Genomic DNA, 25040 nt, shown 5'->3' on the forward strand with positions numbered 1-25040 from the left:
AAGGAGCCTACTCTGAATGTCCTTAACAACCCTTTACCAGACCACAAGGGTGGAGGTGTTCACATGATTTAGATAGAAGAGGATTGGGACCCTAAAGGGTCGATTAGATTGATCGCTGAAGGTGACGAGCCAAAGAAACCAACAGTCATCATTAACCCGATTGTGGTCCAGATGCAACCTTCTAAAGACTCCGAAGTGAACATGTCCATACCACTTGACTTCGAAGCACCTTCTTCTACAAAGATGCCAGGGCCTATTGAGGTCGAGTTTGGGTCCCCAAAGGCACCTGTACCATTTGAGGTTGTTGTATTACCTCCCAAAGCAAAGGTGCCCATTATGGTGGCCATAACAGCCGTAACATCGTTCCACCCAAAGGCCATACCGTGGGATTACACCACCGAGGTGAGAAGGAAAGGGAAAACCAAATCTGGAGAAGCAATTGCAGCACAGGGTATGAAAAGAACCGACAGGGTTTATACTCTAGAACATCTAGATGAGTCCAGTAAGCAGGACTCTAGACGACCAACCGTCACTGAAGTTGGGCCTGATGATCTCTGGAGGAAGATACAAGCCAAAAGGTATTCGGTTGTTGATCAGTTGAACAAAACGCCAGCCCAGATCTCTATCTTGGCTCTGCTACAAAGCTTTGGCACATAAAAGAATACCTTATTGAAGGTGCTGAGCGAGGCATATGTGCCCAGCAACATAACCGGAGGAGAAATGGAAAACATGGTACGACAAATATTGGAGAGTCACAAAATCACTTTCCACGAAGATGAGCTGCCACTTGAAGGGCTAAGCCACAACAAGGCATTGCACATCACTGTGCAGTGCGAAAATTATTTCATCACCAGAATCCTGATTGACGAAGGGTGCAGCCTCAATATTTGTCCATTGGTGACTTTCAAAACATTGGGAAAGAGCCTGCATGAGATCAAGGATGGAGCCATCACTGTCAAAGCTTTCGATGGATCCCAAAGGTCCACTATTGGGGAAGTCAGTTTGTGTCTGCAAATGGGACCGACTTGGTTCGACGTTGATTTTCACGTGATAGACGTCCCAACATCTTACAACTTGCTATTAGGACGGCCCTGGATCCATGCCGCTGGGGCTGTAGCATCAACCCTACATCAAGTAGTGAAATTCGAGTGGAATTACCAAGAGGTAATTATTCACGGTGACGGTAGAAATCCCATATACAGTCGTCAGACCATCCCAGCAATCGGAGGAAGAAGGAAGATAGGCAGAGAAACCTACCATCACATTGATCGAGTCAACGCCGTGGACAAGGATAAATGGTGGGATAACAAAATTGAAAGTATATTGAATTGGTGTGGATACGAACCTGGCAAGAGACTTCGCAAGAATCTCCAAGGAATCTCTAAGCTTATCAAGTTGAAGAAACACGGTACCACTTTTGGTTTGGGATATGAATACACTTGGGAGGAGTTCAACCACTAGTCACTACCATGGCACAGTCTCTACTACCCGCTGGAGCATCCGATACCTCGCTTAGAGCAGACCTTCCAGCCAGCCGATGTCATATATGGGTCGGAAGAAGAGGAAGCACTGGCGGCGATGAGTAATTTGTTTTTGGAAGATGACAATATGGACTGTTGTGTAATTTTTGAGGAGGAGGGGGAGGAATACCCTTCTATACAAGCTGTGAGCCGAGGAGCACGCCTCAACAATTGGTCCATCAGCACCACCAGGGCCCGGAAAGCTTCGGGGTAGCAAGGCTGAACAAAGCACCATGCATTATCTTTATTTTTCGCTAGTTGACTTTCTTTCTGCATTTTTAATATTGAAATAAGACCTCCAATGTTCAAAACAATTATGAAATTTATCAAAGCATTTCAGTTTCTCATAAATCTTGCTCTTATTACTTTTTATCGTTTACTTTATTTACATAGCATTACTATTACTTATTTTGATGAACCGACGATTGTGACATGTAACGAGACAACACAACAAACGGATATAGACTCAGAAGAAGATGATATACCAAAAGAGGTTGTTAAAGAGGTTGAGGATTTTGAGAATAGACCAAAGTCTAACCTGGACGAAACGGAGGTTGTCAACCTGGGAGATGCAGAAAATGTCAAAGAAACGCGCATCAGTGTTCATCTGTCACCATCAGAAAATAAAGAGTACATGAAATTTCTAAGGGAATGTGAGGACATATTCGCCTGGTCTTATGATGAGATGACTGGTCTCAGTACATCTATTGTAGCTTACAAACTGCCAACCGATCCGACATGTCCACTAGTAAAATAGAAGCTCAGGAAGTTCAAACCCGACATGAATTTGAAAATCAAGGAAGAAGTCACCAAGCAAGTCAAAGCCAAGGTTCTCAGGGTAGTAGGTATCATCAGATATGGATGAATGAGGAAGACGCGGAGAAAACGACTTTCATTATGCCGTGGGGGATGTATTGTTACAAGATGATGTCATTTGGGTTAAAGAATACTGGGGCCACCTACATGAGGTCCATGACTACTATTTTCCATGACATGATACACAAATAGATCGAGGTGTATGTAGACAACATCATCATCAAATCCAAGAGAGCCACTGACCACATGGAAGATCTGAGGAAGTTCTTCAACAGACTAAGAAGGTACAACTTGAAGCTGAATCCCGCCAAGTGTGCATTCGGGGTTCCTGCCGAAAAACTACTTGGGTTCATTGTAAGCCGTCGAGGAATAGAACTGGATTCGTCAAAGGTCAAAGCCATCCAAGAATTGCAACCACCGAAGAACAAGAAAGAGGTTATGAGTTTCTTGGGAAGACTTAACTACATCAGCCGGTTCATAGCTCAATCCACTGTCATTTGTGAGCCAATCCTTAAGATGTTGAAGAAGGACGCCTCTACCAAATGGACTGATGATTTTCAGAAAGCCTTTGACAGAATCAAGGAATACCTGTCAACGCCGCCAGTTTTGGTCCTACACGAGCCGGGTAGACCTCTATTACTCTACCTTGTAGTATTGGATAGAGCTTTCGGTTGTGTTCTGGGGCAGCATGATGAAACAAGAAGAAAGGAGCAGGCCATCTATTATCTCAGCAAAAGAAGTTCACCCCGTACGAGGCCTGGTATTCTCTATTGGAATGCACATGTTGTGCTCTGACTTGGGTAGCTTAGAAGTTGAGGCACTATTTCTGTGCCTATACTACTTATCTCATATCAAGAATGGATCCTTTGAAGTACATCTTTTAGAAGCCCATGCCCACTGGCAAGCTAGCCAAGTGGAAAATCCTGCTGAGTGAATTCGACATTGTTTACGTGACTCAGAAGGCAATCAAAGGACAAGCACTGGCAGATGATCTTGCTGAAAATCCCGGGGATGGAGAATATGAGCCTCTAAATACGTATTTTCCTGATGAAGAGGTATCTTTCATAGTGGAAGATATTTTAGAATCCTATGATGGTTGGAGAATATTTTTCGACGGAGCAGCAAACTTCAAAGGAGTTGGCATAGGAGCTGTCCTAGTATCAGAAACTGGCCAGCATTATCTGGTGTCTGCCAAGCTCAGGTTCCCGTGCACCAACAACATGGCCGAGTACAAGCCTGCATCTTAGGGCTCAAGCTGGCCATTGACATGAACATTCAGGAATTTCTAGTGATCGGAGATTTAGACCTGCTTATACATCAAGTCCGAGAAGAATGGGCCACCAAGAACTCCAAGATACTCCCTTATCTGCATTATGTACAGGAGTTGAGGAAGAGGTTCACAAAGACAGAGTTCCAACATGTTCCCAGAGTTCAGAATGAGTTTGTCGATGCGTTGGCTACCCTATCGTCCATGATACAACACCCAGATAAGAACTTCATTGATCCTATTCTAGTAAAGATCTATGATCAGCCAGCTTACTATGCTCATGTAGTAGAAGAAGCAGACGGAAAACCTTGGTTTCATGATATCAAGTAATATTTGACGAAGGGAGAATATCCAGAACTCGCAAATCCTACTCAGAAGCACACACTTCGGAGATTATCTAACAACTTCTTTCATAGCGGAGGAGTCATGTATAGGAGGACTCCTAATTTGGGATTACTAAGGTGTGTCGACATAAAGGAAGCATCCAGGCTATTGGAGGAAATTCATGCAGGGACCTGTCCATATATGAACGGCTTTGTCTTAGCCAAGAAAATACTCCGAGCTAGTTATTTTTGGATGACTATGGAAACGAACTGCATCCAGTATGTCCGTAAATGCCATCGCTGTCAGATACATGTAGACATGATAAAGGTGCCTCCAAACGAGCTTACTGCAACAAGCTCGCCATGGTCGTTCGCCGCTTGGGGAATGGATGTTATCGGACATATCGAGCCTGCCGCATCAAACGGGCACAAGTTCATTCTAGTGGTAATTGATTATTTCATCAAATGGGTTGAAGCAACATCGTACAAAGTAGTGACTAAGAAAGTGGTAGCAGATTTTGTCCGCGACCGTATTGTTTGTCGGTTTGGAATTCCAGAGTCAATCATCACTGATAATGGTTCCAATCTCAACAGCGACCCGATGAAAGCCATGTGTAAAACCTTCAAGATCAAACACAAGAATTCTACAGCTTACAAACTTCAGATGAACGGAGCTGTAGAAGCCGCCAATAAGAATATCAAGAAGATACTAAGGAAGATGATAGAGAAGCATAAGCAGTGGCATGAGAAGTTAGCATTTGCTTTATTGGGATACCACGCCACAGTTTGCACATCAATCGGTGCAACTCCCTATATGTTGGTTTATGGTATAGAAGAAGTCATTCCCGACGAGGTAGAAATTCCCTCTTTGAGAATCATACAGGAAGCAAAACTTGACGATGCAGAATGGGTAAGGAGTCGCTATTAGCAGTTAGCTCTTATAGATGGGAAAAGAATGAATGCATTTTGCCATGGTCAACTCTATCAAAACAGAATGTCCAGAGCCTTCAACAAAAGAGTCAAGCCGAGACAGTTTACACCGGGGCAGCTGGTGTTAAAAAAGATTTTCCCGCATCAAGATGAAGCCAAAGGGAAGTTCTCTCCCAACTGGCAGGGTCCATACATGGTTCACCGGGTTCTAATTGGAGGAGCCCTCATACTTGCAGAAATGGACGGTGAAGTTTGGCCGAAGCAGATCAATTCAGATGCAGTGAAGAGATACTATGTGTAACATTTAGGATTTCCTTATATGATGTAATTTGAACTACACCTGACCTGATTCCCGTTTAAGAGGGGATACGTAGGCATCCCTATGGGTTCGGTCACAATTCAATAAAATTTTCATTTTCCCCCGCTATTGGAAACTAGGGCAGAATTTTGAGGAGGACCCTCAAAATTCCGAAGTTGATTTCAGCCATTTATCGCACGCAGCCGTCAGAAGCACCAGCCCAGTAAACTGGGGCAGAATTTTAAGGACCCTCAAAATTCCGGAGCGAGAGAGGTTGCAATGTCTTGAACCGCATCGGATTCGTCGGTTCATCTAAAGAAAACTATTTTAAAATATGTATTTATGTTATATTTTTTCTGAATCATGCATGTCTGGTATCAAAATTGCTTTGTTTAACAACGCTACCCCAATGATACACAATGCCAAGCAGGACAAGCGAAGCTCATGGGGACACGAACTAACCTTTCCCCCCCCCCTTACAAAACTCACAATTTTTCTTTGGTTGCAGGCACTCAAGTCGTAAAATCATCAGATATATCTATACACTCATACTTACCGGGAATACAACTCTCGGAATCATCACCTATTTACTGTTGCTATCCGTACACGAAACCCACAATAGCCACAATATAGCAATCATCTATCAGCTATCATCTATCAGCTAAGAGATTTCATTATTATTCGCCTTTTATTTCCTGCATTGCATAAGGCTATCTTTCTGCGTTCCGAGGTTAAGCTCTACCTCCATCTACATCTTCTGCATTGCATAAAGCTGCCTTTCTGCCTTCCGAGACTAAGCTCTATCTCCATCTACATCTTTTACATTGCATAAGGCTACCTTTCTGCCTTCCGAGACTAAGCTCTGTCTCTATCTGCATCTTCTGCATTGCATAAGGCTACCTTTCTGCCTTCTGAGACTAAGCTCTGTCTCCATCTGCATTTTCTGCATTGCATAAGGCTACCTTTCTGCCTTCCGATGTTAAGCTCTACCTCTATCTGCATTTTTCTGCATTGCATAAGGCTACCTTTCTGCCTTCCGAGGTTAAGCTCTACCTCCATCTGCATCTTCTGCATTGCATAAGGCTACCTTTCTACCTTCCGAGGTTAGGCTCTACCTCCATCTGCATCTCCTGCATTGTATAAGGTTACCTTTCTGCCTTCCGAGGTTAAGCTCTACCTCCATCTGCATGGCTGAAATACCGCCACCTTATTTCTCTTGCACGGCTGAAATATCGCCACTCTATTCCTCATGTACGGCTGAAATACCGCCATCTTATTTCTCTTGCATGGTTGAAATACCACCACCCTTTATTTATGTTTTGCATCAGCTGAAAGATCGCCACCTTCTGCATTTTCATGGGCTGAAAAATCCCCAATTTGTCCAAAGGTGTCATTGTTCAGAGGCACCATTTTCATAGCCCAAGAATGCCATGCCATGGCCTGAGGACCCCATTTTATCTTTTGCATATCATTATTCAAAGGCATCATGGTTCGGAGGCATCATCCTCATAGCCTGAGAACATCACTTCATAGCCTGCGAATCCTTTATCATATGCTTCGTGGCCCAGGACATCATGGTCCGAGGACGTCATCCTAACCGTCCAAAGACAGCATTCACGGTCCAACGAGAACTTGCATCACGTTTAAATTTATGCACAATATATATATGTTGGTATTTATATATATATATATGCTGGTATTGTTCATTCGCAAGTACACCGGCTAGCAATGGCCGTCTCAGCAGGAGCGATCCCGCTCCAGTTCCCGCAGCCTATCAGACTCTCACCGTCCTTTCTCAACCTAAACATCGCGTCCGCTTTTCGAAAATTTCCATTGGAATACTCCGCCGATGGATCCCGAACTACATGTGGCCTGATTCCTGTAATACCAGGGATATGTAAGCAACTCAGAAACTAGACCTCGGTCAAAGCTCTTCAAAATTGTTTTATTCGGTCAAAATTGGTCATCATATCTTTACCCGACAACTCTTTCATCTTTCCCGGGTAAAGAGGAGCAGCTGTTGATACCCAATTTTTTTCTATGTATTTTTATATACAAAATACTTTCAAAATAGCATATACATACATATATAAGCATACCCAAGAGTTTTGGTATTTTTTCCTAATTTTTAAGATTTTAAAATTAATTTATTGTCCACTTTAGCAGTACAAAAACCAATAATTATTCCCAAGATTATCATTTTGGTGAATAACTTATATTATTCTCATATTTATACCAAAATATAGTTAAGGTGATTTTTGTATATTTTTACAAATTTTATTGGGTATTTTTAAAGCTAAATTGCATATAATTGCAATTCTAGCCTACTTTCGATTAATAGCATTTTACAATTGTAAAATTATTTCCAGTATTTATATATTAATATTTATATATTATTAATTGGCTCAGTACTTTTAGTTTGCTTTTAAAATTATTTTTTACTATATTTTATAAAATAAAAGGGAAAACTAGCTATTTAACATCTAGCCTCATTCCATTTCAAATACAGCCTTTTTACCTTTCAATTTTAATTATTATTTGACCCAATATTAACCCATTTGGACCGGCCCAATTTTTAATTTGACCAAACCCGCAACCCGATCCAAATGACCCTTACCCGGTTCCCACCTACCCTCCTAAATCTGGGACGTTGATCACACAAGATCAACGGCCATAACTCACCCTTCCATAATTAAACCAAACGACCTACCCTAATCTCCCTCATTCTCACCTGTCCCGCCACCTTTGAATCCCAAAGGCTCTCAAATCATTTCATCAACTCTTTAAAACCCTAGCCTCCTCCTACCTTATTTCACCATGTTTTCACCGGAATCCATGGCTTCTCAGGCCATGGATGGTCTGTACTCACCCCTCTACATCATTATACCTTGGGTGTTCGAGGTTTTGAAGGCTGGCTTCGATGGTTCTTCCAAATCTTCTCAGATCTTCATTTCTATAGCTTCTCCGGCCATGCTCCGGCATATTCAAGCCTCAGGAGCCTAATTCCTCACCTCTTCGACTCAGGATCTGATTTTTCTTCCAAGCCTTTCTCATTTCTAGGATTTCTCTGAAACCCTAAGTTGTTCGAGGCTCTTCTCTTCTTTATTTTCTTAGATCTATGGTATGTTCGTGTCTTACTGGGCTTCTGAAGTGTTTACCCCAAATTTTCTTTTCAAAAATCGTTTCTGAAAAAGTTTTCAAAAAAAATCTTTCTGATTCTTTCTTTATGTGTATTTGTCTGTGCTATGCTCGTATGGCTTCTTTTACTATACGTGTACTGTTCTCCTACTCTTCTTTTTCTACTATACCTGTTACTCCTATTAATCTTTGTTATGTTTCCCTTACTCTTCTACTATATGTGCTTACTGTTGAGTTTTTTTATTTTTGTTTGCTCTATTAGACTCTGTTTGCGTTCTTGCTGAACATGTTTCCTCTATTTTAATTTAAGTCTGTATCACCTCTTCTTTTCTGAACTTGTTTAAGTTCCGAGTTTCTCAAATATGTTCTCTATGACCTCCAATTAGGTTTCATTCTTTGTATCATGTCTGTTTATTTCTCATAAATCTTTGAAAGAGGATTTTAAGCCTATTTCAATGGCTTGCTTTCTCATCTCTATGAAACCCTAGGATTTGGGGGTTTCTTGGCAATTTTGAATTTGTGTGAGTTAGAATTCCGCTTTGGGCCCCTGAACTCTCAGACTCATTGTGAGTCTGCAAAATGGACTTGTACCCTTTCTTGCTCATGATTCTGAACCTCTCTTTTAGTAAACTTTCTTCTATATAACTTCTTGATTCACATGTTTGTGTGCTTTATATATGGGAACTTTTCTTTCAAAAGGTCTTTACCGACTAATTGATTGATTTTGAATTCCTTTTAATGAGTCCTGACTGATTGTTACTGATTTATTTAATTGAACCTTCTTTACCTTTCCTAACTTGGTTCATTCGAGATTAAACCTGTAACTTTGATTTCCCTGGCTGTTTGATCGATTCCCTTTCCTTATTTTTCCTAAGTCGTGTACCACTGAGCTTTTCCTTAAATAAACTTCTATGTATTTACCCCTTTTGTGCTACTTTGAAAATGTTTTAATCAAAATTTCTTTCCTTAAATGTCTTCTACCCGTTCGAAATCAAATCCCTTAACTGAAGGGAAATCCTATGTGATTGGTTGCAAGTTGCTTTCTTACTTGCTTCTCTATACTATAAAAGGGACTACCCTTCCGCACTTTTAACACACTTCCAATTCAATACTTTTACACCGCTACTTCGAGTTGAATACCTCGAGCCTTTAGTTTAATACTTTCGACTTACTTACATATTTAAAATACTGCTTTGAGTTCAATACTCTTACAACATTCTACTCTTTCTGAGATCTTTTGGAACTTTTGCTTGCTACTTGGCTTTTTCAAGACTACTTTTACTTGTTTGTTTTCCTTGAAATTGGTATGTTCTAATTTAGCTTTCCTGCCTCACCCCTATGTGATTATTTAAAGTTTTCTGCAATCCTGTTTACTTTGTTGTTCATGATTAATGTTAACTATGTGTGTTCTTTCCTTGCATCTATTTTCTGTTATGAATCCCCTCCCCTATTCCCTTCTATGTGTTTGAGTTAAGGTTCATGGCCTGGTAGTATCCAAATTACTGCCCAGGTGTAAACCTGATCCTCAATAGATCCTACCTCCCAATTTTGGCTGATAGGCTGGTCAGGGTGTGCCAGCACTCTTAAATTGTTGGGCATGACCACCAGCCTGCCATGGCCTTCCCTAATCCCCCTCTATGCACATACACTTACTCTTAGATTCTAAGTTTTGTCCCCCTCCTATGAGCCTTGCTTTGGGACCTTGAGTTCCCTCTGAACTTGGACATTTAAGGGTTGGCTCTTCCGCACTGCACTTGCTTAAGTCTACAATATATTTGGGGTGTAAACGTTGCCCGGAGTCCACTTGAGGCTCTTAGGGAACATTGACACATACCAAATGAGGCAAAGGCTTTGGAAATCTGATCCTAGAAGTTGGTTCATCTCATATTGTTAGACCTTGAGTCTGAATTAGGATCCTTGGTTATAGCTTAAATTTCTGATGTAATTTTACTTTTCTTGATTCATTCTGGTCTGTAATATTTTATAATAACTTATGGGGTTCTAGGTAAGAAGGGAAGGGTCATTTATGTATGCAAAGGGTAAACAACATCCTCATAGGTGTTACTATTTACAAGTTCTGCACTTATGCATTTCATATAGAAATCCTGCCTATAGTTTCTGCACTTCTGCATATAATATAGAAATCCTGCATATAAGTTTCTACACTTCTGCATATCATATAGAAATCCCGCCTATAAGTTTCTGCACCTCTGCATATCATATAAAAATCCTGCCTATAAGTTTCTGCACTTCTACATATCATATAAAAATCCTGCCTTTAAGTTTCTGCACTTCTGCATATCTTATAGAAATCCTGTCTGTAGGTTTTTCTACACTTCTGCATATAGAAATCATGATTATAGGTTTTCTGCACTTCGGCATATACCTACATCATTAGGCAAACAATTATAGGTTAAAAATAACAAAATGCATCCTAGATACCATGTCTATAGGACTCCTGCACTTTCATAATTGTTTTAAACCAACGACGCTTAGAAAGCATGCATATAGGAGTAATTAATCGAATCTAAATCATTTGCAAGTCTAAAATTAGTAGTAATGTCGTTTAATATCTGTAGATCTTTTTTTTTATATATAATCAGTAAGCCTTCTTTAAAATCAGAGTAAGCATTGTTAGATATATGTCTAAATGTTTCGCCTAGGCAAGTCATTAGGTAATTAATTAATTGCATCAGTCTTTGATAATTACAACCAGTGGAGGGCTAATTCGGAATTCTCATCTGAGAAATATGTGATAAATCAGCCTTCCCTAACGCTTTAAATTTAATTCAGACCATAACCAGTATTTGTAAGTCATGCTAAACAATTTGTTTCTTTAAATGAGGAGGCTCGTTTGAGCCCTTTAAACTAGTATGTGTTCTCCCATACCTGCCTTATATGTTTTGATTGTCGCCCTAGAATTTTATCCTTTTAAAACTCAAAAAAGCTAAATCTCCCTTCCCTTTAGGACTAGTTGTCCCAAATACCTCCGGGACTGATAGGATTGGGGCGGGTACTAGCATGCAATAAGTAACGATACTATTCCGCGCTTAATACCTTAACGGGGTGGGAAAGGATAGATATGGATATGATGACCGGTGCGCCAATACCATGCGTAATCCCTCTTCTGAGGAGTGATTACCGGGTATTGCATTGATGTGATCCATATTATTTGTAAACCTAGGACCCTCTTTCCTTTATTTGTTTATTTTATTCTCAAACTATTTCTTTAAAATTTCTGCTTTCTTTACTTTCGTCAAACTCTCAACTTGCTTGCAATATTATGTGAAAACCCCCTTCTACTTGCTTACTTGTTATTCAAAGTCAAAATTGTAGCATGGTCGGGAACCACACTAGTGTATTTTGGGGGATGCCTAACACCTTCCCCTCGAGATAATTCTAGCCCTTACCCGAACTCTGGTTTTCCAACTCAAACTCTTCTTTAGTGTCCTAATGCACTTTAATCATTAGGTGGCGACTCTTCAACCCAAAAACCCAATACCCAAGAGGGAACGAGTTATCCTCCCAAATGTCATGAACCCGATTTCGCATTTTAGAAAAAGGGGGCGCGACACCATGTACGGACCCTGCCAGTTGGGAGAGAATTTTCTCTTTGGCTTCATCTTGATGCGGAAAAATTTTCTTTAACACTAACTGCCCCGGTGTGAATTATCTCGGCTTGACTCGTTTGTTGATGGCTCTGGACATTCTGTTCTGATAGAGCTAACCGTGGCAAACTGCATTCATTCTCTTTCCGTCTATAAGAGCTAGTGCTCGTAACGACACTTCACCCATTCTGCATCATCGAGCTCTACTTCCTGTATGATCCTTAAGAAAGGAATTTCTACCTCAACGGGAATGACTGCCTCTATACCGTAGACCATCATATAGGGGGTTGCTCCTGTTAATGTGAGGACTATGGTGCAGTATCCTAATAAAGAAAATGATAGCTTCTCATGCCACTGCTTATTCTTCTCTATCATTTTCCTTATTATCTTCTTAATATTCTTGTTGGTGGCCTCTACGGCTCCGTTCCTCTGAAGTATGTACGCTGTAGAATTCTTGTGTTTGATCTTGAAGGTTTCACACATGGATTTCATCAAATCACTGTTGAGGTTGGAGCCATTATTAGTAATGATCGACTTTGGAATCCCGAACCGACACATGATACGGTCATGGACAAAATCCACCACGACTTTCTTAGTCACTGCCCTATAAGATGCTGCTTCAACCCATTTGGTGAAATAATCAATTGCTACTAGGATAAACCTGTGTCCGTTTGATGCGGCGGGTTTGATTGGTCCGATAACATCCATTTCCCAGGCGGCGAACGGCCACAGCGAGCTTGTTGCATTAACCTCGTTTGGAGGCACCTTTATCATGTCTGCATATATCTGGCAGCGGTGGCACTTTCGAACATACTGGATGCAGTCTGTTTCCATAGTTATCCAAAAGTAACCAGCTCGGAGTATTTTCTTTGCTAAAACAAAGCCATTCATATGTGGACCGCAGGTCCCTACATAAATTTCCTCTAATAGCCTGGATGCTTCCTTAGCGTCGACACACCTTAGTAATCCCAAATCAGGAGTCCTCCTGTACAGGATTCCTCTGCTGTGAAAGAAATTGTTGGATAACCTCTGAAGCATGCGCTTCTGAGTAGCGTTCGCGAGTTCTGGGTATTCTCCATTTGCCAAGTATTCATTGATATCATGAAACCAAGGCTTTCCGTCTGCTTCTTCTTCCACATGAGCACAATAAGCGGGCTGATCATAGATATTTACCAAAATGGGATCAATGAAATTCTTGTCTGGATGTTGTATCATGGATGATAGAGTAGCCAGTGCATCGGCGAATTCATTCTGACCCTGGGAACATGCTGGAATTTTGTCTTAGTGAACCTCTTTCTCAACTCCTGCACATGATGCAGATAAGGAGTATCTTGGAGTTCTTAGTCGCCCATTCTTCTCGGACCTGATGTATAAGCAAGTCTGAATCACCAATTACTAGCAACTCTTGGATGTTCATGTCAATGGCCATCTTGAGCCCTAAGATGCAGGCTTCGTACTCAACCATGTTGTTGGTGCATGGGAACCTAAGCTTGGAAGATATTGGATAATGCTGACCGGTTTATGATACTAGGACTGCTCCTATGCCAACTCCTTTGAAATTTGATGCTCCATCAAAGAACATTCTCCAACCGTCATAGGATTCTACAATGTCTTCTCCTATGAATGGTCCCTCTTCATCAGGAAAATATGTTTTCAGGGGTTCATATTCTCCGTCCATGGGATTTTCAGCAAGGTGATCTGCTAGTGCTTGTCCTTTGATTGCTTTTTGAGTCACGTAGACAATGTCAAATTCACTCAATAGGATTTGCCACTTGGCCAGCTTGCCAGTGGGCATGGGCTTCTGAAGGATGTACTTCAAGGAATGCATTCTTGATATGAGATAAGTAGTATAGGCACAGAAGTAGTGCCTCAACCTTTGAGCTACCAAAGTCAAATCACAATAGGTGCGCTCTAACAGAGAATACCGAGCCTCGTACAAGGTGAACTTTTTACTGAGGTAATAGATGGATAGCTCCTTCCTCCCCGGTTCATCATGCTGCCCCAGAACACAACCGAACACTCCATCCAATACTGCAATGTAAAGTAATAGAGGTCTACCCGGCTCAGGTGGAACTAAGACTAGTGGTGTTGATAGTTATTCCTTGATTCTGTCAAAAGCTTTTTGGCAATCATCAGTCCATGTGGTAGCGGCGTCCTTCTTCAACATGTTAAAGATCGGCTCACAGATGACCGTAGATTGTGCTATGAATCGGCTGATGTAGTTAAGTTTTCCTAGGAAGCTCATTATGTCCTTCTTGTTCTTTGGCGGTGGCAGTTCTTGAATAGCATTGACCTTAGATGGATCCAGTTCTATCCTTTGGTGACTCACAATGAACCCAAGTAGTTTTCCGATAGGAACCCCAAGTGCACATTTTGCGGGGTTCAGTTTCAGGTTGTATCTTCTCAGTCTATTGAAGAACTTACTCAAATCTTCCATGTGGTTAGTGGTTTTCTTAGACTTTATGATGACATCATCTACATACACCTCAATCTCCTTGTGTATCATATCATGGAAGATAGTAGTCATGTCCCTCATGTAGGTGGCCCCTGTATTCTTTAACCCGAATGGCATCATCTTGTAGCAATACATCCCCCATGGCGTAATGAAAGTTGTTTTCTCAGCATTTTCTTCGTCCATCCATATCTGATGATATCCAGCGAAGCAATCTACAAATGATTGCAACTCATGCTTGGCGCAATTATCGATCAGGATGTGTATTTTCGGCAAGGGGAAGTCGTCCTTTGGACTGGCCCGATTGAGATCCCGGTAGTCGACACAGACTCTGACCTTCCCATCCTTCTTTGGCACCAGCACAATATTGGCTAACCACGTCGGATATTCTACTACCCTGAGGACCTTAGCTTTGACTTGCTTAGTGACTTCTTCCTTGATTTCAGACTCATACCGGGTTTAAATTTTCTAAGCTTATGTTTTACTGGTAGACATGTCGGATCAGTTGGCAGTTTGTGGGCCACAATAGATGTGCTTAAACCAGTCATGTCATCATATGACTAGGCGAATATGTCCTCATATTCCTTCAGAAATTTTGTGTATTCTTCCTTTTCTGATGGTGACAAATGGATGTTGATCCGAGTTCCTTTGATATTTTTGTATCTACGAGGTTAACAATCTTAGTCTCATCCAGGTTGGACTTAGGTCTATTCTCAAAAATTTCGACCTCTTTAACAATCTCTTCCGGTATATCATATTCTTCTAGATCTATGCCCGTTTGTTGCGTTGTCTCGTTGCATGTCACAACCATTGGTTCATCAAGATAGGTAATAGTAATGATGCATAAGTAAAGTAATGAGAGAAAAAAATAAGAGTAAGATTTGTAAGGAAACCGAAATGCTTTGATAAATTTCATAACTATTTTGAACATTGGAAGATCTTATTGCGAAAATTCAAAAAATGCAAAAGGAAACTCAACTAGTAAAAATAAAAGATAGTGCATGATGCTTCTTTCATCCTTGCTACCCCGAGGCTTTCTGAGCTCTGGTGGTTCTGATGGTCCAATTGTTGAGGCGTGCTCCTCGGCTTACGACCTGTATGGAAAGGCCTTCCTCCCCCTCCTCCTCGAAAATGACACAATAATCCATGTCATCTTCTTCTAGGAATAAATTCCTCATTGCTTCCAGTGCTTCTTCTTCTTCCGACCCATAGATAACATCAGCCGGCTGGAAAGTCTGCTCCAAATGTGGTATTGGCTGCTCTAGCGGGTAGTATGGGCTACGCCATGGTGGCGACCAGTTGTTGAATTCCTCCCAAGTATACCTGTATCCCAGACTAAAAGTGGTGTCATGTTTCTTCAGTTTGATCGGCTTGGCGATTCCTTGGAGGTTCTTGCCAAGTCCCTTGCCAGGCTCATATCCGCTCCAGTTCAATATGCTTTCAATTTTGTTGTCCCACCATTTGTATTTGTCAATGGCGTTGACTCGCTCGATGTGGTAATAGGTTTCCCCGCCTATCTTTATCCTTCCTCCAATCGCTGGGATGGTTTGGCAACTGTATATGGGATTTCTCCCATCGTTTTGAATGATCACCTCTTGGTGGTTCCACTAAAATTTCACCGCCTGATGTAGTGTTGATGCTACGGCCCCAGTGGCACGAATCCACGGCTGTCCCAATAGCAAGTTGTAAAATTCTGGCACATCTATAACCTGAAAATTAACGTCGAACCAAGTAGGCCCCATTTGCAAATATAGGCTAATTTCCCCAATGGTGGATCTTTGGGAACTGTCGAAAGCTTTGACGTTGATGGCCCCATCCTTGATCTCCTGCAGACCCTTTCCCAATGTTCTGAGTGTTACCAACGGACAAATATTGAGGCTGGACCCTCCATCAATCAGGAACCTAGTGATAAAATAATCATCGCATTGTACGGAGATGTGCAATGCTTTGTTGTGAAAGTGATCTTGACCCTCCATCAATCAGGACCCTTCTGGTGGTAGCTCATCTTCATGAAAAGTGATCTTGTGAATTTCCAATACCTTCCGTACCATGTTTGCCATTTCTCCTCTGGTGATGTTGCTTGGTACATATGCCTCACTCAGCACCTTCAACAAGGCATTCTTATGTATGTCGGAACATTGCAGCAAAGCTAGGATAGAAATCTGTGCCGGTATTTTGTTCAGCTGATCAATGACTGAGTATTCCTTAGCTTGTATCTTTCTCTAGATATCATCGGGCCCGGTTTCAGTGATTGTCGACCGACCAGAGGCCTGCTTACTCGACTCAGCTAAATGCTCCGGAGTATAAACCCTGCTGGTTCTTGTCATACCCTGTGCTGCAATTATTTCCCCGAATTTAGCTTTCCCTTTCCTTCTCGCCTCGGCTGTGTAATCCCAAGGTATGGCATTTGTATGTAGCGGTGTTACGGCCGACATTGTTACTAGGATGGGCACCTTTATTCCGAATGGAGCATGTATTTTGGATGGTAAAACCACAACTTCAAACGGTGCAGGTGCGTTTGCTGGAGACCCAAACTCGACCTCAATTGGTGTTGGCATCTTTGTGGGGGGTGGTGCTTCAAACTCAAATGGTACAGACATGTTTACCTCGGCATCCCCAGAAGGCTGAGTCTGGACTATAATGGGATTAAGGGTGACTATTGGCTTATTTGGTTCGTCGCCTTCTGTGATTATACCAATCGATCCTTGGGGATCCCAATCATCCTCTATTTCAATCATGTGAACACCTCCACCCTTATGGTCCGGCAGAGGGTTTTTGCGGACATTCAGAGTAGGCTCATTTGCTACAATGATTTTGTTATCAATCAAAGTATTAATCTTGTCTTTCAAAGAGCGGCATTCATCAATGGTATGCCCTTTCATGCCAGAATTGTATGCACAGGATTTATTTGGATTGACCTATTAGAAGGGTTTTCCGGGCTTATAGCAGGGATAGGGGTGACATAACCAGCAGCTTTGAGCCTTTCATACAGCTGGTCAATCAGTTCAGCAATAGCGGTATACTGTTTGGAGGGTTTGCGGTCAAAATTTGGTCGAAGTCTAGGAATGTTTTGGCGTGTAGGAGGTGATTCATAGTGGGATGGCTGAGCATTGTAGGCTTGGTAGACATGTGCGGGTTGGGAATATCTAGGTGAAATAGGTTGATATATGGGAGGTGGGGGTGATTGGTAAGTAGGTGGTGGAGTTAGGTAAAAGGGTGAGGGTGCTTGGTAATTTGGGGCAAGCTGATATGTGAGTGAAGGTATCGGATAGGCTTGGTATTTGATAGGGGATTTGGCTCTTTGGGCAACCATTACAGCACCTACATCTCTTTTCTTGGACGTACCACCAGACTGTAAAGACTTATTGGTAGCTTGCAAAGCTTCAAAGTTTGTAACCATACCACTTTTGATGCCTTCCTCGATCCTTTCCCCTAGCTTGATGATGTCAAAAATTTTCTGGCTCTCAATCAACATCAGCCTTCATAGTACTACGGGTCTTGAGCCTGGTCGAAAAACTTGTTCATTTGTTCTTCTTCTAAAGCAGGTCTGACCTTAGTAGCTTCTGATCTCCAGCGAGTGGCATACTCGCAGAATGTTTCCGCGGGCTTCTTCTTTATGTTCTGGATGTAGAACATATCTGGTACATTTTTGTATTGAACCTGAACCTGTCCATAAAGTCGGACGCCATACTCACCCAGTTTGACCATTTCTTCGGGTCTAGGCTAATGTACCAAGACAGAGCATCTCCCTTCAGACTCCTCATAAAAAGCTTCATGTGAATCCTTTCGTCCTTCCCTACTCCGACCAGCTTATCGTAGTATGTTATTAAGTGGACTCTCGGATCCCCGGTACCATCAAACATCTCGAACTTAAGAGGTTTGTACCTCTCGGGCAGTTCGACATCCGGTTGTATGCAAAGATCTTCGTAGTTCAGCCCTTCAATCCCCTTACATCCTTCGACACCCTGAATTCGACTAGTCAATTTCTTGAGTTCCGCAGCCAAGTTCCTGATGAGTGAGTCTTTATCATCAGACTCGGGTATGCTTGAGACAGGTTGGGTGAAGTGTGGCATGGTTTCCACATAGTTGAGGGTGTTATGGTGGAAATGGTCATTTGTGGAATTCAGAGGTTCTGGGATAAGCATCGGAGTATTGCTAGATGTGTGGCATGTATTGCAGTAGTAGTGAGGAGCGGGATGGTTTTGTGATTTTGGGATGTTTTGTGGAGGCGTGGGATTCTGAGCATTTGGAAAATTGACATCCGGAGTGGTGAGGGAAAATAACAAGTTTGCCAGATTCCGGACCTGATCAAGTTCCTCCAAAAATTTCAACAGTTTCTGCTCGAGTTGGGACGCACTTTCTTTGGAGACCTGAGCACCATGAGTGACTTCTACCTATTCAGTTAAGTTTTCCTTTCTGGTGTTGTTCAAATCTTCCATCTTTCCTTTGTTCCTACTTCTGATAGGACTGGGAGGAGGAGTGGGTGGAAGGCCCTTTGATCTTGTGGAATATGATGACGATGTCAAAGTGCACGAACTAACCTTTGGGGAGGGGAGTAAATAAAAAAAAAGTAAAAATAAAAAGGTAACAAGTCAGTGGGGATTATAAGAAAGTGTTGCGATATTTAAACACATAGTGCAAGAATGTAAATCGCGTCCTAATTTGGGAGCCTTATTGTTCCCGAGGTAGGCCTAGTGACAAATTGATTTGGAGAACTTAGAATGCTAAATGCCTTATTTTATTGATAAAAAGTAGACGAATCCCAAAACGACACTAAATAACAAGGAATAAAATGTCATTAGTAGCCATTGGCCTTATTACATTTCATAAAGTAAAAGAAAACTCCTATCTATTTGGTCCCAGAAGGACCTTCCCCAGACTCGCCATCTTTGGCTCCATCAAACAGCTTCACCAGCTCGCAAAGTCCCAGCAGCAGGTAGGCTCTGTCCAGGTGTCCACCCTTGTTTCCTTCAGCATTCTGGCAGTCCTCGATCCTCTTGAGAAACTTCCTTTCCAGCTCCACTAAACCTTGTTCCAGGTATCCTAATCGATTGTTGGCACTGACAGCCATGTCTTTCCACTCTTCAATCAGTTTTTGGTGGGCTTCTTGAATCTCACGGTGCTCGCTTTCACATTCCCGAATCCTTTTGCACAGTTGGTTGTATTTGACATGTGCTTCAGCCCTTTCATCGATGATTCTGTGACCTCGAACAAACCCGGGTTGGCCTAGACCGTTGTGATTATCCTCCAGCCAGCCTGAATAGTATGGGGTGCAGCCAGTATGGTATCTGTCTGGTTCGATAGTATCTCTTTCCATGATGATCTTACAATGCCACATATGTTGAGCTTGGCACTTATAAGGACTATCATCAGCTTGGAAGTCAGCCCGGAAGTGACTTATCTTGTCGACCCTTGGTATAACCTGCTTTCTACCAGCCCATCTCATAACTCGGAGAGGTACATAAGAGTAGGTTCCTCTCAAACCGATCAATATCAGAAATGGTGCGTCCCTGGATCGGGCGATGAACTTTTCAGTAGGGAACCACTCGAACATCCATTGTATTTGATCCTCAATTAGATTTTCAAACATCTCCACCCACCCCTTGAAATCTTCTGGCTTAGCAAACATGTTGGGCATGTAGTTCATTCGCCTTGGTTGATGGAAGGCTATATGATCGTCCTAGTCTCTACGTTGAATCTCTTGCCGATATTCACCCCATTGAAGATGCTCCATGAGCCAGAGCTGGAGTAGCAAGTTGCAGCCCTCGAAGTGTTGGGATCCTTGTTGACATTTTTCCAAGGCTCAGTATATCTTTGCGATGATCATGGGCACTATGCTAAATGGTTGTCCACCAATTCCCTCCATCAAAGTTTTGGTGACCATGGCTAGCCTGGTGTGGATCCTTGCTTTCTTCATTGGAAACACTATCATCCCCAAGAAGTAGAACATTAAGACAAAAACCATTCGGTGAATATGCCCCAACGATGTAAGGGCGAACTCATCTGGATAAGTATGGTAGGATTTGTTGTGACCGTACCTCTCGTACAAAAAATCAAAGGGAATGTAGGACTCCTTCAAACATGTCAATTCTGGATTCTTCTTTAGGCCCATCATTTTGATAAAACCTCTACCCTTGTGATTTTCCGGCATTAACAAACCCGGGGTCTCCCATGGTATACCAGTCAATCCTCCTATTTCCTCTAGTAGGGGTGTCATCTCAATTTCTCCGAAGTGAAACACAGACCTATCACAATCCCAGAATAGAGTAGCAGCTTCTATGATTTTGTTGTTAGGTTGGACCTCCAGGAGGGAAAGTAGATTTCCTAGGTATTTTCGGACAAGAGTCTGATCACTGGAATGAAGATCCTCCCACCATCTTAGCAACCTTGGGTGGATGTTTGTGACCATACCAAATCTGGGGATTTCGTGCCTCATGTTTCTGCAAGACAAAAGGGTTAGGCCCTTACCCCCACCAGAGTCGACTATTAAATACCAATAATAGGCATAAAAGCATTTAGTTCTCCAAATAAATGCACACAATGTGATAGTGTCCATTTGGGTTTTTGGGAAACCCAGTGTACTTTGGACAAGGCTATCTTAAAGAGTCATTATACGGACAACATAACTGATTCGGCTAGGTTTGAACATGATGCATGCACAGTTTAAACAGAGTAAGGTTTCTATGGGGTTTTAGACTGGTACCCTTGAGCGGACAACTCAAGAGGGAAAGGCACGGAACCGTCGTTTAAATTGTTGATCGACTGGTTTTACCGCAAATACGCCTTTGTCAGATTTAAAGGGTGATAATATCAGAAGAGCGCAACCACTCATTATAAGTATTGCTACGGTATATGTTTGGCACGAGTGGAATATGATGTTGGAAATATGCATTTGCAATAATTAAAATAAGTTGTCACGTATTTTCACGTTCATAAAGTAGTAATTACAATAATTTAAAATAGTAATAAAGGAGTGCAGAAAAGGAAAGCAGTGAAAGAAACAGGAGACAAGTTAGTTTTTGCAGTAGAAGAGGGAATTAAATGCTTAAAGGTATTAAACAAATAAAGCACATAAGAAATGTAAAGTCATAGTAATAGCTTGAAATGGTAACCGCCTAAAAGTCATTCCCCAGCAGAGTCGCCACGCTGTCGCGCCCCCTTTTTCTCGCAAAAATCGGGTTTGTGACATTTGAGAGGACAACTCGTTCCCTTTCGGGAATTGGGTTTGAATTGAAGAGTCGTCACCTAATGATTAAAGTGCATTAGGACACTAGGAAGGGTTTGTTTTGAGTAACCAGAGAATGGGTAAGGGTTTGAAATTATCCCAAGGGGAAGGTGTTAGGCACCCCTCAGGATCCACTAGTGTAGTTCCCGGCCAAACTATTGTTGTGACTTAAGTGCAAATAACACATAGGCAAAGGCTTCAAATAAGAGGGGATTTTCACGTAATGGTTACAAATAAACAAAAGTAAGAAAAAAGAACTAAAAGAGTTGATTTTCTTAAAAGAAATGGTTTAAAAAAAAGATTTAAAAGAAATAAAGAAAACAAAGGAAAGGGGGGTCTTAGGTTTATTAATAATATGGATCACCCCACACAACATCCGGTAATCACTCCTCAGTGAGGGGCTACACATGATGTTATTGTGTGGTCATCATATCCATATCTACCCTTCCCACCCCGTTAAGGTATTAAAGCGCAGAATGGTCTCGTTTACTTATTGCATGCTATTACCCGCCCCAATTCTATCAACCCCGGAGGCACTTGGGACTACTAATCCTAGAGGAGGAGGTATTGGGCTTATTTGTGGTTTCAAAAGGTAAAATACTAAGGCGGCAAACAAAACACATATAACAAGTTTAGGGAAGCATATAAATAGATAAAAGGGCTCAAACAGACCTCCTTAAATCAAAGAAAAGCATATAGTTTAGCATGTCTTACAAGTACTAATTAAGGTCTGATTAAAATTAACAGTTGGGGCAGACTGATTTATTGCATATTTAAGATAAGAAGCCCGAATCAGGCCTGCCTGCTGGTTGTAGTTAATAAAATCTGATTCAGTTTATAAACTGCCCTATGGCTTGCCTAAGTGTTAGACGAAAACTATAGGTATGATATCTACTGATTTCAGAAAAGATGAAGTATACTAATTTTAGAAAAAGGTTGTCAGTTATTCAAGAAAGACGAGTTTTGACGAAAGATCATAAATTCCGCAGACGTTAGACAATGATTTTTGATTTGTAGACGAGTGAGACGCTTCAGACTTGGTTATTAATTCCTATAGGCATGCTTTCTAGGCGTTGTTGATTTTAAACACTTTTACAGACATAGCAAGAGTGCAGAAATCCTATAGGCATGGCATCTAAATGTTGTACTTCATTTAAGCCTATGAACATGATATCTAAATGTAGTTAGTTGTTTAAGCCCTATAAATAGGATTGCCTAGTGACAGATGCATATGCAGGATTCGAATTTTCAGTTAACTATGAGCATGGTATCTATATGAGAGATGCAGAAATTTAACTATAGGCAGGATATCCATATGAATGCAGAATTTCAGAAACCTATAGGCAGGATATCTATATGGGTGCAGAATTCCTTATAGGCATAGTATCTACATATGAAAGTGGAGAATTCCTATAGGCAGGATATCTATGTGATATGCAGAAATCAGAAATTCCCTATGAGCAGGATATCTACTCCTTTTACATGCATGGTTACCCTTCCGTTTTTACTAACCATTCCTAAAAGTTATTACAAGTTATTACAGTCTAAATAAAATAAAGAAAAATACATCAAAAATTGAAAATTACAACCAAAGAGAGCCTGATTCAGACTTCCTGTCTGAAGTATGAAGTAAACCAACTCCAAAGATCATGTTTCAAAGACTTTCTCCCACTTGGGTGTGTCAGAGTTCCCTAAGAGTTTCATAAGAACTTCGGGCAGTGCTTACACCCAAATGTATCACCATATTAAGCCAAAGTGCAGTGTGAAAGGGCCAGCCCTCACGTGTCCAAGTTCAGAGGGAACTCAAGGTCCTAAGGCAAGGCTCACAAGAGGGGGGAAGAACTTAGGAACTAAGAGAGAGTGTAAGTGCAAAATTCTGAAAGGGGGAAAGGGAAAAGGAAACAACGCACATGGGGATATAGGGAATGAGGAGTTGCAAGAGGTAAAAAGCAGGCTAGTGTTCAGAACACAACAATGGGAGATGCTAGCACACCCATAAGCCTACTGGAACACATTGTTTAGAGGTTAGGATCCCCTAAGGGATCAAGTTCAATCGATAGACAATAACTTGTATATTGCCATGTCTTAAATTGTAACCCAAAGCACATAAAGGGAAATAGGGAATATGGATTCATAGCAGAAACAAGCAAAAGGGAATCAACATACTAGTTTAAGTATTTAACTCTGCAAAAATAGTAAAGTAGACATAGATGCAGAAAACTGTAAGTAACCCCATTGTGGGGATGCTGAAATTTGAAATTAGGACATACCAGTTTCAAAGAAACAAGTAGAGAAAATGTAGTAGTCTGGTAAAAACCTCAGTGTAGACAAGAAGATAGAGTTTTATTATGTGAGTAAGAGTTCAGAAGAGATTGTGAATTGTGTCATCTGCCGTGTGAAGAAAGGTCGTACCCTTTTATAGTGTAAAAACCAAGTAGAAATAAGGTAAGACATAATTGAAGAGCTGATTGTCCATCAATTACACAAGACTCCCTTTAGTTAAGAGATTCAGATTCAAACGGGTATAAACCAATTAAGGAAAAAATTAATCAAACACTTTGTGCAAAGTAGGCAATAAGGGTGAATACATAAAAGTTATTTAAGGACGGGGTTTTTGAAATACACGATTTGTGTGAATAAGATAAGAAGATCAATTAACAACCAGTAAATCAAAAGGGTTTGAGATTTTGTATGAATGTACCGAGTCAAAAGATTGGAAAGGTTTTTAACTTAAGGGAAATCAGCAAACAATGGAAAGGGAATCAATTAGACCCATATTCAGAGGGAAGTAGGAACTAATCACAAATTCATAAGCTATTTTAAAGTGAAGTCTATCATATATAAGGAGCATACGAACATGTTAAGCATGAAGGAAGACTGCAGCGTCATTGTAAAGTCAGTAGAAAATCCAGTATAGAAAAGTTTAGCAAAAGGTCAGAGTCGTATGAAAGCAAAGAATGGGTCTGAAAGAGTTAGGGGTTTTGAAATAAACCCTAAGTTCAATAAAATCACATAATCAAGCTTGGTGGAACCCACAAATTCTAGGATTTCCACACTGAATCAATTACAGAGATAAGAAGTCAAGTAGTTGAAATAGGCTCAGAGTTTTCAGAGTTGAAACCTCTTGCATGCTTCTTTCATCAATAGAAACTCATGAGAAAAACATGATAGCAAAGCAACATTCGAAACACAGTAGAAGCACTTAAAAGAAAAACACTGATAGGAACAGTAAAAGAAACATGCTTAAGAGATTTTTCAAAAGAAACTTAAACAGGGCTTAATAGAAGAAAAATAAGGAAACTTAAGAACTTAGCAGGAAAATACAGTAGGAGAAACATGCTGGAACATAGTAGAAGACAAAAAATATAAGAACACAGTAGAAAAGCATATGAGAGCATAGTATGGAAAACATGGTAGAAGAACATACAAGCATGGAGTATATAAAACTCAGTAAAAGAACATA

This window comes from Nicotiana sylvestris, chromosome 8 (genome assembly GCF_000393655.2).
Source record: "Nicotiana sylvestris chromosome 8, ASM39365v2, whole genome shotgun sequence".
NCBI lineage: Eukaryota > Viridiplantae > Streptophyta > Magnoliopsida > Solanales > Solanaceae > Nicotiana > Nicotiana sylvestris.